Below are 20344 nucleotides of genomic sequence, written 5' to 3'. Positions count from 1 at the left end.
TACTCTGAAGGTCTCTCTTAAGAACTTTAAAATTGATTGCATAGCAGGGAGGCACTGGCATGGGACTTCCCAGCATGGCATGCCCTCATCAGAGAAGGTGCTGCTCTCTATAAGCAAGGCAGAATTGAAGCACCTCAAAGGAAACAAGAAATACATAAGTTTCGAGTAAACACCCCAGGTATTCGCCTGAATTATTTGTGCCCAACCTGTGGTAGAACACTCTGTGCTCATATTGGTCTTATCAACCATAGTTGAAAACATTGCAATTTGTCTCAAACATAGTGATGTCATTTTAGTCTTCTTTGATAAAGAAGGACAAGAACCAACCCCTCCCATCCAAGTATCACTAATTATCTCAGCTTTCTGCCTCTTTAAAAGGTCACCCTCTCCTCAGTTGAGACACAGCCTCTCTTTGGCAGACCAGCTCATTCTTCCTTATTGTCTATGCCCTGATAGTGGCTCAATCTCCTGTTGCTGCTGCTAATCTCTTTAGGGGATTAGTTGCTTCCAACAACTGCCTGCATTTTTTTGGTCTCCCTTAGCTTCTGATAACCACAGTAATAAAAAAAAAGGAGAATCCATGAAGAGGATACATGAAGAGGAGAAGGAAAGATTGTGAAGAATTTGAATACTAAGCAGATAATTTTGAAATTTATGAAATAGGTAGCAAATGAAACATTTTGAGGAGAGGAATAATATGATGATATTCATGGAAAAATCCTGAGTTTGAAACAGAAAATCTAATCTCTTATTATACCTCAGTTATGACTTGTGGCTTTAGTCAGTCAATATTTCTGGTTTCAACCCCCTCACATAAATTTAAGGACCTGGACTAGATGATCTCTAAGCTCTAAATTCTGTAGCCCTTTACAGAAGGAAGATCTATTTGATGGTTGTGTGAAGGATATATCTTAAGTAGTTACAGTGTTGTAGAAATAACCCTGGATTTGAAGATGGATGATTTGGGATAAATCCTGTTTCCTGTAATGGAAAAGCTGAACAAATGTGGGGATGGAACTTCAATTTTCTGGATGCACACCACACATATATGCTAAGTGATTAGAATTAATAACGCTTTTATGTTTTCAAGGTACTTTAAATATGTCATCTCATTTAATTCATACAGAGGATATGTGCTTTCATTTTATTTTACAGATAAAGAGACTGAGACAGACAGAGGCTAAGTGACTTGCCCAGGGTTATGCAACTGTTAAGTGTCTGAGGCAGAGTTGAACTAAGGTTTTCCTGATTCTATGTCCTCTCCTCTAAGTTTGATGCCACTTAATTGATATATACATCTACCTACATGTACATGCATATATATATATACCCATAGACATATATATATATATATATATATATATATATATATATATATATATATGTTTGAACTAAGATTGATTTGAATTTGAATCAAACTTTATCCTTGGCAAAATAGAAATAGTGAAGCCAGAGGAAAATGTTTGGGGGACTGTGATAGAGTATTGGTTTGGAGCCCATTGAGTTTGGGATGGCAAAGGGACCTTGAAGTAGAAATATCCTTGAAGGACTGAAGTTTGGAAGCAGAATTCCAGTTGGACATTTTGATTAGAGAGTCATTTCTCTAAAGATAGTAGTTCAAGTCATGTGAAAAGAATTACCTTACCAAGAGAGACAGTATAAAGAGAAAAAGACTGAAAGGATAAACAGATAAAGGGATTTGGAAAAAGAATCAAAACTAGTGAAAATAGAGGAGAAATATTTATAGAAGGTTAAGAAAACCTGCATATATGGTACCTCAAAAGTCAAGAGAGAGAGAAGACAACAGCATTACATACTATGTAAAGGATTAAGGGACTGAGACATGAGAAAACACATCCAGTAGAATGGGAAGGATGGAAACCAGGCTATAAGGGATAGAGGAGACAATGGATTGTGAGGAAATGGAGGTAATAAGTATAACTAATGTTTAAAAAGAAGTTTGATCATGAAAAGGAGGAAAACCAAACAAAAATGGGGAAGTAACTAGTTGTGGAGAAAGATTGAGGGAAGACTATTTGGAAATTGGTAAGACCTGAACATGTTTATAGGCAGAGACAAAGGAGTGAGTAGAAAGGGAGAAAGATTTGACTTCCTCCCTTAGGGGTAGAGTGCCACTCATATTCCTGTAATATGAGAACTCTGGAAGTCAAAAAGACCTTGAATTGTTAGTATCCAGTAAATAAACTCCTTTTGCCTCCAGTCTAGTCTTCTGTCTGCCATCGATCCACACTGTCCCTGCCTCATGGGTTTACAGCAACTTCTCAGTCATTTAATGAATGCTTATGGGGTAGATTATTCCCCTCTAGTTGCTGCAAAAATTCTATAGATTTCCCCTAAATTTTAGATTCAAATACCAGGGAATCAACTGCATAAGAGACAGGACACTAAAGGTAGAGGCTGTCTTATGTAATCAGTATAGGTACCTTAGTATAAGCATTGAGGAAAGGGTACCCTAGAGCAGCCCATGTTCTTCAATGAAATTAATTTCCAGCCAATTTCCAGAGCTACAAGGCATCATTATCTTTTTATCAGGCTGGGTGATATGCCATCCATGTGCAGAAGCACTGAACATGCAATAGGCTTTGTCTTTGGGAATATTACCAGTGAACCAGTCCCAAATTCTGACTCTGAACATCTAATGGTGCCTCCATCAATCTCAGTTCATTGGGAGCTTTTGGCTTCCCTGTTTACATTTTGTCATCTGCTCTTTGGTCCCTGGATGGCATAAAAATGGCACTAATTCTACTTAGCTCAAACAGATGCCATTTCAGGGAGCAATAAAGTAGCAGCTGCAGTAGCACAAGAAGGACTATATAACTGTTTCTACAGCTGATTGTCTGGAGCTGTTGGGTTTCAAAAAAAATAAATAGAACAAGTTGGTGGTAACTTCTGTCTGAAACTGTAGGGAGACAGAACATTGAAGTGGAAAGTAAACAAAATGTAGTCTGAAAATATTTTTCCTGACCCAAGCTCTACTACTTACTATCTGTATCCTCTTGAAACAGTCATTTGATCTTTTAGACCCTCCATTTTTTTGATGAAGGTATTAGGATTAAAATATATGTATTACAAATAGAGATAGTTACTTCTTAGAGTTGATATGAGAAGACACACTTCATAAGTCTTAGAACACTAATAATAATGAAAGCTTCATTTATATATCACCTCAAAGTTTGCAACATGATTAAGTTATGTTATATCATATGTCATATCATATCATATGGTAGTTAAGTGAAAACAGTAGACAAAGCACTAGATGTGGAATCAAAGACATGAGTACAAATTGATGTATTATCAGTGTGACCTTGGGCAAGTCACAACCCCATTTGCTTGGTTTCCTCATCTGTAAAATATATTGGAGAAGGAAATGGCAAACCACTAAAATATTTCTATCAAGAAAACCCCAAAAGGAGTCATAGTCAGATACAACTAAAAAATACAACTAAACAGTATCAACAACAAAATTATATCATATATCATATCATATCACACCATATTGTATTATAAATTATAATATAATTGTCATCTTTTGTATTTACAACCACCCTGATAGATAAGGAGTACTATTATCACCATCTTATAAATACGGAAACTGAAGTCTAGGGTTATATGGTAAGTGTCTGAGGTCAAGTCTAATACTCTATCCATTTTTTCTCTAAGTGTTATAAAAATTTGGGTCTCAGAATTAGCAAGTGTATTAGTCCCACAATATAATCAAAATTCAGCCTTACTCAAATTCTGTCTTAGCTTTTATCTATTGGGTTCCACTCTTTTTTTTACCCAAAACTCACTGATATTTTACTAATGGCACTCCAAGTCATGGAGGTTAAATGCCAATTTAATCAGATTTAATAAAAGTGTGATTAAACAACAAGTTCAAAATACACATATTCCAAGTTCAACAGTGTGCTCTCCCTCAACTCAACATGCATTCACAAAAGGTATGATAATTTGAATCTGTACTCCAATCCTCTCTTACTTTTTTTAGGGCCTATTAATACATGGAATCAAAACTTTCTTTCCCATTCTTACTGCTGTCATTTAGGAGATATTTGCATACTCATTCTGAGCATAGATTTGTAATTAAAATCCCAATATTCATAGAAAAATGGAGCCCAGTGGAAGGGAAACTGGTGTGATTTAGTTTGTCTCACATATTTTTCATATCATCTCTTCACCTTGAAAAACTTATGCCTATTTTGAGTCTGGCATTTTCTCTGAATACCATCCACATATGCCTTTCCATTCCTCCCCCAAACAATCTCTGGTACAAAGCATTTTAGGAGGCAAATCAGGTAGAGAAAATCATGTTAGATGACTTCTGGCAAGAGTAGTTGGCTCTATCCTCTTTTCTCTCTTCTTTGGAGAATTTTAGCCACAGGAATTCAAAAAATTTCAATCAGTTACCCAGAGAAAATATGATGGATGGAGGAACAATGAAAGACGAGTGACCAGGTATATCTAGTAGGGAATGATGAAATGTTCATGAGAAACTCTTAACTAGGGATGAGGAATGAGGGAATTCAAATGGTAAAAAAGTCAGCACAAGCCTATATGGAATTGGTACATAGAATTAGTAAAGTACAAAGAAAAAGAGCTTCTATCAGTCCCTGAAATATCTCTTATATATGAACTTTGGTGCTATGGGGAATAGTGTTCAATATAAGGTCTAAGAATAGCCTAGTTGCAAAATGTTACATCATTTAAAAAAAAAAAAGAAGAGATTGAGATAAGATACATTTCCTAGCTATGGTGAAGAGGAAGATCCATAAGCAAACAAGAGTCATTCCCCAAATGGATAAGGGGTCAAAGGATCAGAGCAAACAATTTTCAAAGGCAAAATTGCAAACTAGTATCCAATTGAAAGCTTCAATCTTTAAATAAACGAGAAAAAACAATGAAAGATGACAAAAGTGGGAATGTTCAAGGCTAGAGGACATTTATTCCAATACATTGTTGTTAAAATTATGAACTGTTCCACACATTGAGGAAAATATTTTTGAAAAGTGGCATGATATAGAATTCTTGACTTAAGAGACAAGATCTTAGCTTGAATCCTGCCTTTAAATTCTAGGTGTATAACCCTAGACAAGTCACCTAGCCAGTTTCCTCATCTATAAAATAAGGAGTTAGACTTGATGATCTAGGCCTCATCAAGGACCTATCTAGTCCTAAATATATAAAACTATGATGATTGTATACAAAACAAGAAAAATGATTAGTGTTCATTTCCTTTGGAACAGAAATTCTATGCTAGTCATATAGTCTAAGATCATATTTAGTTTCACCTACACCAAAACATTCATAGTAATATTCTTATTGCAGTAGAAAAGAACCAGAAACAAAGTATATTCACATGAATTGGGAAATGACTTGACAAACTATGATGTAAAAGGATATAATAACTTCTTGAGAATTGATAAATATCAAAAGTCCAGAGAAGCATTGGGAATTTGTCTATGAAATAATGCAGAAGTAGGCAGATAGTGCGGCTAGGTGCACAGTGGATAGAGCATCGGCCCTGGAGTCAGGAGTACCTGAGTCTGGCCTCAGACACTTAATAATTATTACCTAGCTTGTGTGGCCTTGGGCAAGCCACTTAACCCCATTTGCCTTGCAAAAACCTAAAAAAAAGAAGTAGGCAGATGATTCATATAACAATTACAAAAATACTAGCAAAGCATTCATAATAAGCTTGACCTCAGAAAAGTTGAGAAAATGAACCTTCCTGCTTTTTTTTGCAGAAGTGGGTGGTGATTTTGGTATGTAGAGATTGCTGTATTTGTGGGGGCAGGGGGGAGAAGTGTTCATATTCCAAAGTGAAAATTATATAAAATAAAAGATTACATTAAAATGATATTTTAAAGGAATATTGTGGGCATTTTAAGCTAGAGGTGTCTTACTAAAATGTAAGTACACCTACATGATGACAAATGGGAATTAAATATTAGAAAGTTGTGTCTATGGAAAATATAATGAATCCTGGAGGAATGGAAGACTCCTGGGAATACATTGAATATGGCTTATGATAAGGTAATCAATTGCTGAGAGCTGAGAATGGCAGAAAGTCAAGTTATGGAGGACAATAATAGACATTAAAAGCAATGACAGGTACTGTTGCTTGGTGACAAGTGCAGGAGATAAAAGCTGTGAGAAGCTAACAAACTGCGTTGTGGAGAAAACAGATGGGGAGAAGAAACATCTGACCACGGGACCTTGCAGAAGTCCTATCCAGACCAATTCTCTGTGAGTTCCCAAGCCAGGGCAGGGCTCTGCTTACCACCTGGTAGATTTTATGAGTTGTTCAAGGAGAACAAGCATCTCTGGTGGGGGGCTAGCCAAGCCTTTTTCAGCACTGCTCATTCAGCTTCATTGTCTTTCTGAAACTCAGTTCTCACCTGTGACTCCAAGAATCTTTGGTGATTTATACCCCAGTAAAACCTTCTCTGCAGATAGGCTAAACCCAGTTTGTGGGTAACCAAATGGGCCTCAGTGAGACAGGAGGATATCTACCCCAAGCATGTGAAGACATGACCCTATGGAATGGGCAGATGAGAACAATTTGAAGGTAGTTGAAGAAGGCACTGGGGAGAGCTTAGAGCTTGATCAGACATCAAAGACACTAGTCATCCACTGCATCCTGGATCAGGTTACCAGGCATCTTGGTTTTTATCCTATCACCAGATTTTGATGACCTTGGAAGAGAGAATGAGGTTTATGACTGCAATTCTGTCTCTCTGAAATCCAATTCATATACAAGTCAAGGCACTACCCCTGTGATGTCACTGGTCCTCTTTGAAAAGGAAAGACACAAAACAGAAACAGATAATTACTTTCTATGTACTTGAAAGAAACTTTTCTGTTGCAAATAAAATGTCATGTCTTGAGCTTTGTAACCACAAAATTGAAAATTGATTCTAATTCTAAGTGTTTTTTAAGTTTTAAGATAACGATAAATTTAAATGTTGCTATTAGGTCTGTATCCCCCCCCAAAAAAAATACAAAAAGGAAAAAGACCCATATGTACAAAAATATTTGCAGCAGCTCTTTCCTGGTGGCAAGAAATTAGAAATTGAGGGGGATGTCCATCAATTGGGAAATACTGAACAAATTATCATATATGATTGTGTTGAAATACTAATTTTGCCAAGGGAAATAGTGAACAGGATGCTCTCAGAAAAATCTGGAAAGACTTACATGGGCTGATGCAAAGTGCAATGTACTATGAATAAAGTAACTGCAATATTGCAGGATGAGATCAGTTATGAATGACTTAGCTATTGTTAGCAATACAATGATCCAAGACAATTCTGAAGGATTTACAATGAAATATGCTAGCTATCCCTAGAGAAAGAACTGATGATATCTGAATGCAGTGTGAAGCATATTTTTTTCTTTTCCATTTTTCTTGAGGGTTTTTTGTCTCTATGCTTTTTAACAACATGATTATTATGGAGATGTTTTGCTTGACTACACATGTATAACCTATAATGAATTGTTCAGTGCGAATGGGGGTAGGGATGGTGGGAGAGAATTCAGAACTCAAAAATTTAAAAACAAATATTAAAATTTTTTTATATATAATTGGGGGGAAATGCTAAATAAAAAGATTTTTTTAGGTATTTGCAAGGCAAATGGGGTTAAGTGGCTTGCCCAAGGCCACACAGCTAGGTAATTATTAAGTATCTGAGGATAGATTTGAATTCAAGTATTCCTGACTCCAGGACTGGTGCTCTATCCACTGCACCACCTAGCCTCCCCAAGATAAATTTTAAAAAAATGATAGTTAGATTTAATATTCCTTTTTAAAGACTCCCTCTCTTTATAAAGTTCACTCACCACCCACATCTGGGACCTAAAGGCCAAGCTAAATTTAAATACTGCTACCAGGTCTGCATCCCCCCTAAAAGGAAAAGGACTTATATGTATGAAATATTTATAGCAGTCTTGTAATTACCTTCACCTTTGTAACCCAAATTTACTTTCCAGGAAAAACTTGATTAACTTAAAAGGTCAGGTATTTAAACTACTATAGTAGTTCTCATCACCCGAGAACCTTTGTCTTATAACTAGAATTATACATCTTAACTGTGTTTAGGGAGTTTCAGAAGATCAAATGTTTTAATCTCAATTCTGACTATGTCATAAACAGCCAATCAGAAGAAGATACACACACACACACACACACACACAGACACACACAAATATATCACCTGGGATTTTGCTCTATCAACTTACTAATTATATAAAATAATCCTTTCAGCATTCACATAGGAGTCTTTGTTCACTGGAGAGGCCATTGATTTAGTTTATTGGTTACTGCTAACTTAATTAATAAATTGATCACTCTCAGTATTTTATCTCTCAGAATTTTTATCTTGATATACACCTGTGCACTTGTAAGGTAGGGACTTGGTCTCAGAAACAAAATTTTCCAATTATCAGAGTTCAAGTAATATACCACAAAAGTGAGAAATTCCTCAGTATGTTACTAACTGGACCTTTGAGTCAAGCAAGATCTTTTGAAACAATTGTGAAAGTATATAATAGCAACTGAAAGAATCCATCTTTATTATATTTGGTGACTGAAATGTAGCAGAAATGTTGAACAATGGATCAAGCAGATTATTGGTAAAATGTCATCTGAGATTTTTATGGTAGTATGTTGTCATAGGTAAACTAAAAGAGGTTCCATACAGCCCTAGAAAAGTAATTTTTAAATTTTGAAAAAGTCTGGTCAGGTCTTCATTTTTCCTTACTGTGGTTCCTTTAAATTGAGCAGTGGGATATGACCTATTATGGTGTCCTATCCAAAAGAGGCTATACTTGAACACATTGCCTATCCCTTGATTACTTGTCTCTCTAGAGACCTAACTTTGTGCCCTTCTCTCAGGCTTTTCTTTGGCTTTAAATATGATTTCTCCATTCTGATTTCCTTCATTTATCTCTCCTGTTAGGCTTGGTCTTTTACTCTCAGTATCCAACTCCAGTCAACCTAGTTACTCATTGGTTTGCATTTTTCATGTATGTCTTATAAGTGCTTTTTCATAACCCCTTGCTTCCAACAATGCATCTTCACCTAGGTTCCAATAGACAAAAGAAATCATTGTTAATAAAAGAAAGATAATACTAGCAAAGGACTTTACTGTATATCTCCATCAATTTCTTTGGTAAGCATGTATATATTCTCCAAGTAACTTTCAACTTTGCAGGTAGCTAAAAAGAAAGGGCCACTGAAGCTCAGATAGATATATATTGAGGAATTTCTATGCCATTATTCTGGGCCACATGAAGAACTCACCCCAACCAGATATAGGACCTAAGTGGAAATTTGATTTGTGATGCAAAATTAGATAATAGATGTGAAAATATTTGAAAAAAATAGTTCTATACTCATACAAGCTATATTTGGAAGAATAATTAGAAATCTCAGTGATTAGTGTTAGTAAATGTCAAATGGAATTTGAATTCAGGTTTCCTGACTTAAAGACCAATTCTCTTAGCACAATACCACAATGTCTCTACTCATTCATTCATTCAATTAGATTTATTAAGTATACTTGGTTAGGTACTAGCAGAATTTCAGACACAAATAAGACATGAGCCCTGCCCTCAAGGACATTACAATCCAGTAGGAGATATAGGATATAAATACAAACAAATTTAAAATAAAATAGAATGTAGTCATTGAGTGAGAAAGTCACAAAGAGACCAAATAAAAAAGAATCAAATGAAATAATATTTGTAAAGTGCCTAGCATAGTGGTTAATGTGTAGTTATATTGCTTATATTGCTGTTTAGTTGATCAGTCATGTCTGACTCTTTATGATTTCATTTTTTTTTTGTTTTTTGTTTTTTGGGTTTTGTTTTTTTTTTTTGCTAAGACACTAGAGTGATCAAGTGACTAACAGTGTTAAGTAACTTACCTAGGGTCATACATCCATTAAGTGCCTGAGTCTAGATTTGAATTAAGATTCAACTGCCAGCACCCCTAGTAAAAAGTTAACAAATGTGCATTTTTGTTCTTCTATAAACAAGGTGCTATAAGAATTAATAGAAAGTCAGTTCCTATGGAAGTTCTCTTCCAGTTACCATAATTAGGGAAGGTTTCATGCAAGTTATGATATTAAGTTGGACTTTGAAGGATGAATAAGATGTATGAAGAAAAGATTGAAGGTAATTCATAGAAAAATGAATAAAGTATCCAGAAGCAGGGAAGAATAGGACTAATTTAAGTTCATAATATTATTATAGTAATTATTTAGTTATTCAGCACTATTAGAGAAATTCATGTATCTATACCTTAGGTCTTTTAGAATAATAGCTTGCATCTCTATCACACTTTAAGATTTCCAAAGTACTTAAGAGATATATCATTTAATCCTTACAACAACCCTTGGAAGGTATTATTATTACTCTGCTTTTTACAGAAGAGGAAACTAAGATAATCTGAGTTTAAATGCATTTTCCAGGGTTTACAGGGCTAACAAGTGCCTGAGGAGGGATTTGAACTCAGCTCTTCATGACTCCAGTTCAAGCACACTATCCAGTGAGCATCTAGTTGCCCTTTGAACGTCAGAACTTGATTTCAATTAAAATTTTAATTAATAATATACATCTTTCTATATTTCTGTGCCTTTTTAAACTGGGTGTTGTGGTGGAGATATCCTAATGTGAAAGATGAAGCCTGGTTTTACTCTTGGCATTCTCAAAATTAGATGTGTGACAAGTCACTTGGCCTTTCTGAGACTCAGTTTCCTCTTTTGTAAATATAGAAATTGAACTGAATAATCACCCTCCCAGGTCTAAAATTCTTTAGAATAAACATTTTTTTCTTGATTGCTCAGGTTCACCATTATGAATAAAATTATTCCAGTACTGTAGCTTCAGGGTTGGTCTATTGATCCTTATGGGTCAGTTTTGGTCTACATGGAAAATTCCAAGATTGGTTTGTTTTTTGTATTCCAGTGTCTGTTTTCTGTAGTTTAGTTCTATCTCTTACTTTATCAAGAAGCTGCCAACTCTTACTGCTTATTGCTGTCAGGGTGCATGCTTCTAGCAGCTCCTTTTATCTTTTCTTGCCCAGATATATATACTTAATATATACCAATTTAAGAAACTAAAACAAAACAAAACAAGAAAACCCTAATCACTTAGAATAGTGTATAAAATAAAAAGAATTAAGGTCCTAGGATTTTGAGCAATATGATTTTTAGTGCAAGAATTTTGTGATGTCTATTTCCTACTGTTTTAAGACCACTTCAGTTTTACTTTTGGATCTTAGTTGTGTTCTATACAGTTAAAGTTGCTGGTTAAGGGACCTCTAGATAAATACTGCATATCATAATTTACGAGTATTAATAATTGGACAAATGCTCCCCCCACTTTTCTATTTCAGTTATATGATTATTAATAAAACAACTTCATTGTTTAACTCAAAGTGTTTTAATGAACTTCATTTAATTTAACTCATAATGCTAATAGAAGTGATTTTTAAACATAATTTTTTTTGTTATTGAACTCAATTTGAAGTGTTGGTTTTATTCATTTATTTGCATTAAACATTATTAAACCTTTCTTCAAGGGAGATGAGGGAATAGGTATTTATTAAGTTCCTGCTATATGTATGCACTGTTCTAGGTACTTTAGCTATATCTTAACAGATCCTCAAAACAATTCTGGGGAGGCAGATGAGACAATTATCCCTATGTTACAATTTAGAGAAGTCAGATAGGCTGATAAGTGATTAGGGTCACACAGCTAGTAAATATCTAAGACTGAATTTGAATTCATCTTTCTGACTCCAGGCCAAATGCTCTGTCCATCCACTATAGTGTTACAAAGGGAAGGGCAACTATATTTTCCCTTACTTGATAATGTCATGTCATTTTAGAATGAGTGTGAAGATGCAATTACATATTAATTCTTCCTTTGTCTTCCCCCCAGGTATTATGTAAGGACTCTCATATAATTATGAAATAAGTATATACTTACAGTGATATATAATCTTATCTTTTGCCATCCTTTACCTCCATGTATAATGTAAGGACTATCAGGAGACAATGTTCATCCTACCCTAAATATTTGAAACCACTTGATATCTAAGACCAATAGATTCAGACATCTCTGTCCTTTCCTCTAGATGAAAACAAGCTATCCCCAAGATCAGTGGATGACCCATAGGATATATATATCATGTCTGTATATTTCAAATATTCCATAAGTACTTATGAAAAATGACTTATTCAGAAGACTTGTACTCCATAGAGGTTTCTTTTCTCCATATGCCAACTGGTACTTCTCCCTACCTTTTCTTCTATGAATGAAAAATAGAGCCTGTAATTGACTTGTATCCCAAATTGCAAATTGTTTGTTTTCTTGCCAAAACAATTTCAACGAGAATCCTCTGCCATTTGCTGATAGGCCAGCTGATTTACAACTGAACAAGATTCCACAAATATGTCAAATGCCATAAAAGAGATGGAATCCTAGCATTAACCTGGTAGGTCTTTCCTGATGGTGTATTCATTGGTTGGATTCACTAAATTCCTTTTCCAATAATTCATCAGGTTAGCAATGTGACCTCTGAGCTCTGTAAGTCTGTTATCAGAAAACTGAATCCTACCAAATTGAACAATCAGCCCAAGGATGAACCATATATCTGCTAAATGGATGACCAATCAAGATAAGTTTGTAAAAACTTATCACCAATAGACTAGGAAATGACACAATATTTGACAACAAAAATTTCTGAATGCTGTCTACTTGGGTCAAGGTGAGTCATATTCTTTTTTATTCTGAGAGGCAGTATTTATACCAATAAAATCATGGACTTTTTAACATGTTTATTAGATGATATTCTGGGTATTGTACTATGGGTACCCTGCTGCTAAGACTTCAGGACAGCCTATAAAGTTCCACTGTGGCTGCTAAAAAGACATTTTCTCCAGCAACATTTTTGAAAATCCTTCACTTCACTCTGCCTCTGTCAAAACAGCCTTGGGCTACATCTGTATGGGGCCAGACACAAGTCAATTATCCAGATACCACAACACCTCACCTAACTCTAACACTGCAGTTCGGCAGCCTCCGTGATTGGGATGTCCACTCTCAATGAGAAAGTCAGTAAAACAAAGGATTCTGAGCAGCCCAAATGGATATTATTAAACTATACAATATAGCTCACACACTGTGATCATAGGGGAGCCCTTCAGATTCTCACTCAGAGATTGTGTTCTTATATTCACAGAATTCTAACAACTGTGGTGCCCTGCTTTTCTAGCCCAAAGCACATTAGACACAGCAAATTAGAAAAGGGAAGGGAAAGGTTCCTAGAGGAAAGCAAATCAACAGCACTGAGAAGGAATAACTTGACAGTACGGGAAGAATAGGCAGGGAAAATGACATAAAATGACATAATGAAATTCAGTAGAGCAAATACATCAGTAGAATGAACGTTCTTTGAGGGCAGGGTGATAAAATGGATCCCCAGTGACTGATCTGTTATCCTGTATATTATTGCTAATAAATACTGATTGATTTGAATTACCTACTATATGAACTATCCTCTAAGGTACAAAGAGAGAATATGACATAATCCCTAACTTCAATGGCTTTACAATCTTGTAGAGAGTCAGAAGACACACACACACACACACACACACACACACACACACACAAACAAAAGTATATATATATGTATTTACATACACACACAAACAAAATTATATATATGTATTTACATACACACACACATACACACACACACACACATATATATATATATAAAACTTACCTCTACCACAAAACTCCCTCTTTTTTCCCATTCTCTTAAAATTAAAGTTTGAAACCTTGGGGCCATCTTTATTTCTTCCTTTCCCTTTCCTCCTGTATTTAACCAATAACCTAGTGTCAGTAGTTCTATACTTACATCATTTCTGTCTTTTACCTCCTTTATAATCACTCTACCATCCTAGTTCACAAAATTTTCACTTCTCATCAGGACTAGCATAATAGTCATCTAACTGGAAAACTCATTACAGATTCCTTCATCTGTAAACTGTCCTCTGCACAGTAACCAAAATCATCTGGCTAAGGTGCATCTATCAACAACAACAAAAAAATCTTTGCTCAAAAGTTTTTAGGACAACATACAGAATTCTGAATCTAGTGTTTAAATCCTGCCAGCCTTGCCCCAATCTACCTTTCTAATCTTTATTCACATTACTTCCCCTAGTGCATTTTGAGTTCCAGTCAACCTTTAATTATCATCTATTTCTGATTTAAAATATTTATACATTTGGAGTGTATCGATATTGAAGGAGGGCAAACAGCTCTGATGTGAGGGCTTACTGAGTCCTTTTTAGGACTGGTCGTCCATACTTGGTATCCACTTCTCGTCCATCTCTCACCTGTGACTGACTCATGCTATAGCATGAGCAGCAGACACATCCTAGTAAAATCCTCTTGGCAGACAGACTAAATCAGATTGAGAATAACTAACCTCACACTTGTCAGTGAGTTGGGGGTGGGTGTATTCCAAGCGTGTGAAAACCTCCCAGTGGAAAGGATGGATGAAAATCATTTGTTTCAGTGACTTTGAAGGTGGCTAAAGCAGGTACTATGGTCAGACACCAAAGATACCAAGGCCATCCATTGAATTCCAGGACATCAGTTATATTGACTTTTGTTCTGCCACTGAATAACTCTGAAAGAGAGAGTGAGGCCGAAGTCTTTGTGCAACTTTACCTCAGATACATATATGTCAAGACAACATCACATGATGTTATTGGTCTTCTCTGAAAACAAAGGACAAGCACAGCAATGATCTATGCCATTTTATAAGCCCAAATCAAAGCCTAGAAGGCATAAAGTAAGTCTCCATTGGTGCACATTATTCAAATTTACACTGAATATTTCTATTGGTTTGGAACCAATGACCATATTTTACATGATTATAACTTCAAACATTGTAAGTTGGAATACACATTCCCACTTCAGAGAATTCATTATCTTTACAAGTTTGGTCCTAGCTTTACCTTGATCTCTTCTGAGATGGTTTCTCAGGAACTTCATTTTTCTCAAGATTTAGTTTGGCTAACATCTTTTTTTCTGAAGCCTTCCCTTTTCCCTTACCAACTATGTGACCTTATGCAGGTTACTTAATCTTTCTTGGTCATAATTTCCTCATTTGTAAATTTAGTGATTTGAGCTAGATGTTCTTTAAAGGTCTCTTCTAGGGTCAAATCTAGGGTTCTATGATTCTGTCCCATTGTTCTTTATGTATACCCTTACATTAAAAACAAGTGAGGGCTATTTTTAATCTTCACTACCTGGTGGGGTGCCTTGTATATACTTCAGTATTTCAATGGATACCTGATTTCATCAGAGTTGATACTTCTTTCAGTACAGTTTATCATAACTTTCTTGTCTTATGTGATTATATCTTCCCACAATCTTCCATAGGGTTGCTACCCAATGTGATAGAAGCTTTTCTCTAAACCTTTAATATTATTCAAATAACACTGCCATATTAAGCTATCTACTTATTCATGTTTGCTTTTGATATATGACCTGCCCATTATATATTTCTAGGGATGTCCACATACATGATGAGAATGACACATGCATTGCTATAGTCAGCTAGTTGGGAGTTGGGAGTCTCTGAAAGAATGCAGGGAGAGAAGAGGTATTAAACTGCCAATCATACTGGAGGTCTACAGAGCCCTTGTGATGACCTTATTATTGTATGTCTGTGAAACCTGAAGAGAAATTGTTCCAGAAAATTGAACTGCTTCCATTTGAATTGTCTTAGATAGAATCTGAAGATTACTTGGCAAGCTAAGGGACCAGACACTGAGATAATTTTTGGAACTGAGCTGCCAAGCATTCAAACTCTACTGCAGAAATTGTAGAAAGATGGGTGGCCATTTAACTTAATGTCAAAGGTATGTTTACCTAAGATAATTTTAGAGTGTGAAGATGGGGAGAAAATAGATTCCAAGGAAAGGCAGCTTAAGGATCTATGTGGTTTTATTTTGTGAAGAACTCACCAGTCTCTGACTCAGGGAAGTAAGGAAGGCTTAGACTTTAATCCAAAGACTGTACAATTGACTTTCAAGTTCTCACAGAAAAATCCACAAACTACTACAAAAATGCACATTAGATCCTTGGTAGAAGTAGCTAGAGAGGATATTTCTTAAAGGAGATAGTTTCTAAGAAGGTAATAAAGCAAAAAGATATGGGTTTAGAGAGAATAGCAAAAGGGATGGTTAAAAGTTGGGAAAGAAGGTGACTAATAAAGTTAAGCAAAAAAGAGACATGAGAAAGAATAGCAAAGTTAAAAAAAAAAGGGAAAGAAAGGAAATTTAGATCAACATAGATCACATGGAACCAACTATATTGGTCCAACAGAATGGCATGTTCATTGCAGAATACCTGTGCTCCTCAAGCTCCACCCTTGTCTCACCCACCACAGAAATGTATTTGAACAAGGTTCTACCCAGACTTGGCCTCTTTCCCTACTTAACTCCCCACTGAGCTGCTTCAATGAACATGCCACAGGGCTGGTCCCTAAGCAGTGGCTAATCCCTGATGTAAGACAATACTCCCTGAGCAAGAGCAATGTTCAGTAGTGTTATGCAAGTTCCTGCCCCAAAGGTTATGATCAAGGTCAGCCTTATAATTAAAAGTCTAATGTGGCTTAGGAAATGGAGGCCACAACTGCAGAATAGAGACTCCCCCCACCATACAGAAATATTATATATATATATATATATATATAACTTATATTATATTAGAAAAGTTTCTAATACAAAAAAATTACAACATTTCTGAGGCCAGACTTTCCCTGCTTCTTAGTTGGATGAGACAAGTGCTCACACAGAGGTCAGGAGAAGTGGTACAAGGACACACTCAAGGTCTCTTCAGATCAAATGTGAAACACAGGAAACAATGGCATAGAACCACCCAGCATGGCATACCTAAATCGAAGAAGGTGCTATACTCCATGAGCAAAACAAAATTACAGTAACACAAAGGAAATATGAAATGTACAGATCTAGAGAAATCTCCATCCCAAGTGTTCGTAAGGACTATTTGTGCCCAACCTGTGGTAGGGCCTTTTGAACTCATACTGTGTTACTCAGTCATAGTCCAACACACTGAATTTTGGCACCAACATGATGTCATTGGTCCTCTTTAAGTGTGGAAGAAAAAACAATTATGGGTTCAAAGAACTTGTTTTATAAATTTCATATATAATATGTATATATATAAACAAATATACACATGCACAGATATGCATATGTATATGTATATATAGGAATACACACATACACAAATATATAAACATACACTACATTTATTAACATATTTACACTTGTACACCAGAAACATTTATAAACTACATTTCAGTACAACTAGTTTCTTTTTCAATCTTATATATTTTGTACAATGCATTAAAAAAATGTTATCCTAAAAAAAGCTTTACCAGACTAGAAGAATCTACCATGCACACACACACACACACACACAAACACACACACAAGTTAAGAACCCCATAGGTGAAATTTTGGTGCCACTTTTTTGTGTTCAAGTTTTCACTGGTGATATGCTAACCTCTTATTTGTGTTCACCGTGTCCTTTGGGTCATCTATGATTTAGCTTCTTTGGAGATTCTGGTGTTTCATGATTAATAGCTATATAATATAAAGACAAAAATATGTTTAAAGTTATGTCTATTTCTGGGAGTACTGTGCATTTCCTTTTTTCCCCCCTGTACATTTCTTTTTTCTTTTCCCTAGGTAGCACAGTGAATAAAACATTGGGCCTGAACTCAGGAAGAACTGAGTTCAAATTCAGTTTCAATTGAGTTCAAATTCTTACTATTGTTTAAGTCAATTAATCTTTGCTTCAGTTTCCTCATCTGTAAAATAAGATGATAATAATAACCTGCTGTGAGGATCAAATGAAATATTTATAAAGTTCTTAACTCTGTGTTTGGAACATAGTGGATATTATATAAGTATCTAAAGAAATACTTCTGTAACTATGTAAATTCCTTCCTCTTTCCCTCCACATATACAATTCTAATATCAGATGATGTTCATCTGTGGTATCTGTCCAATTTGCTAATATACAGCTTTATTTTTTTTCTCCTACTCCTTATGCTGATCTAATTATTCATTTCATTCAATTGTTCTTTTATTTGTCTATTTATTTCTTTGCCCCCCCCATCAATAGTTAAGCTGAATTCTCTTGAAGAATGTCTATTAAATATTTCAGGATATGAATACACCCAGTACAATATGTCCCATTATCAAGAACATTTTGAAAGTCTCATCATCAAAAGGGAATCTATTCTAGTTAACTTATATTGGACATCCTCCATTATAGCAACTTTGAACACAGAAGGTACTTAATAAGAGCTCTCTGAATTGAAGAGACTTGAATTAACCAACGAAATGAAAATCAGAAAAATTTCCAGGAGAAGTCATGCAGAAAGGAATGAGAGATCCTGGAGGGAAGGCTTGCCTCTTTCACTGCATTGTGTTCAACAACACAAGGAATCATTCAAATGGTTTAAATTCTTTTAAAAATGTTTTGTTGCTTAAAGAAATAAACAATCAGCCACCTGGAAAATCCAGCTAGGTAGAATAACAAATTCCTTTAGTTTTCTGTAGAGCAAATGTTATATTGTATTTTTGTTTTAGCATTTAGAACTCTTCTTCCTAATAAAGAGATTAACCCAACCTCAAGGCAATTTACCATAACACGTGACATGTTCCTTCTAACTTATCAGAGAGCGGACAGGATTTGTTCAAAGAAAATGTATTTCATAAAATAGAAACAACAGAAAATTCTAATGTTAAAAATGGGGTATAATATCTAAGAATTATACCCTAAGAGTAGGAAGAGAGCATGCAATAGAGATATGTTGAGAATCCATGTATACAGAAAATATATGACAAGGGATGGTATGAAGGGAAATTTATACCTCTAACTCTAATGGGCTTCTACTATTTTCTGATGATGTCATTGTGCTGCTCTGCTGGACAGTTGCATGCTGGACATCACACTTCTGCTTCTCATTCTTAATTGTGATGCCTGCTATTTTCAGGAACTTTCTTTTTCTTTTGAAATTTCTTTTAAAGTGTTCATATTGCTGTTATCTACTGTCCTCAACTATAACCTTAATCTTATGTATTGTATCTTCCCTATAGAGAAATTAATTAATTCTTCTATTTTCCTCCTCCTCCTCCTCCTCCTCCTCCTTCTCTCTCTCTCTCTCTCTCTCTCTCTCTCTCTCTCTCTCTCTCTCTCTCTCTCTCTCTCTCTCTCCCCCTCCCTCCCCCTCTCTCTCCTCTCTTTGTTTCTTTTCTCTTCCATCCATTTGCTCTACCTCTGTCTCTGTCTGTCTGTCTGTCTGTGTGTCTGTCTCTCTCTCTCTTTTAAGATTTTAGCTCAGAGTGTCCAAGCATCTACTCTTTTAATGAAAAAAGCTATGTTTCACATACTCAACCTTTGAACTAGGTTCTTTTCTTCAAAATGAGAGAAGTCTGTAAGCTCCTAAAGACCTCTCCACTAAATTCTAACATCTTCTGGAACACTGAACCATCAGCCAATTAACTAATTATAGTCTGGCAGACATTTGGTAGAATTTTTAACTCACTTCATCTTGCTATCAGGGATGGCTGCATCCTTCCTAAATTTCTATCTAATTTAGAATTTAGTAGACCCCTTTTCCTCCAGACAGTTCCTAAAAACCTATTTGCTTTTTAAAAATCATTTTTTAGTTCTTCATTCTAAGAACAGCTTTGTTAATGTTGGCTTCTCTTAGACCCTCAAGATCCTCTGCATTTTTCATTAAAAAAAATAGGTAGTACTAGAGAAGTCTGAAAGAGCTAGACTGAATCATTTTCATTGTTTTCATCCAACTCATTATTCCAATCACCTCCTTTAACTTGTAAATACATCTAGCAATAGGGGCAGCTAGGTGGCTCAGTGGATAGAGCACTGGCCTTGGAGAAAGGAGGACAGGAGCTCAAATCTGGCCTCAGACACTTGATACTTGCTAGCTGTGTGACCTTGGGCAAGTCACTCAACCCAGAGCTATCTCCAGTTGTCCAGATTTCTTATCTGGACATTGGACCCAGATAGGCCCTGGAGAAGAAAGTGAGGTTGGTGATTTAGCACAGCTACCCCTCATCCAAATCCAATTCATGTACTTGTCATGGCTTCATTTCCCTGATGTCATGGTTTTAAGGACAAAGTTCCCTACAGGAACTGAGTTCAAATTTGTTCTCAGACACTTACTAGCTAT

At 35.6% G+C, this 20344-nt stretch overlaps 1 long non-coding RNA gene across 1 annotated transcript in view; it reads right to left on the bottom strand.

The window, feature by feature from the left end:
* LOC141503065 (uncharacterized) overlaps positions 1-20344 on the bottom strand; it is a 205242-nt gene that overhangs the window by 8077 nt on the left and 176821 nt on the right. The window lies entirely within an intron of this gene.

This window comes from Macrotis lagotis, chromosome X (genome assembly GCF_037893015.1).
Source record: "Macrotis lagotis isolate mMagLag1 chromosome X, bilby.v1.9.chrom.fasta, whole genome shotgun sequence".
Lineage (NCBI taxonomy): Eukaryota > Metazoa > Chordata > Mammalia > Peramelemorphia > Peramelidae > Macrotis > Macrotis lagotis.
This window is presented reverse-complemented; position numbering and strand designations above follow the sequence as displayed.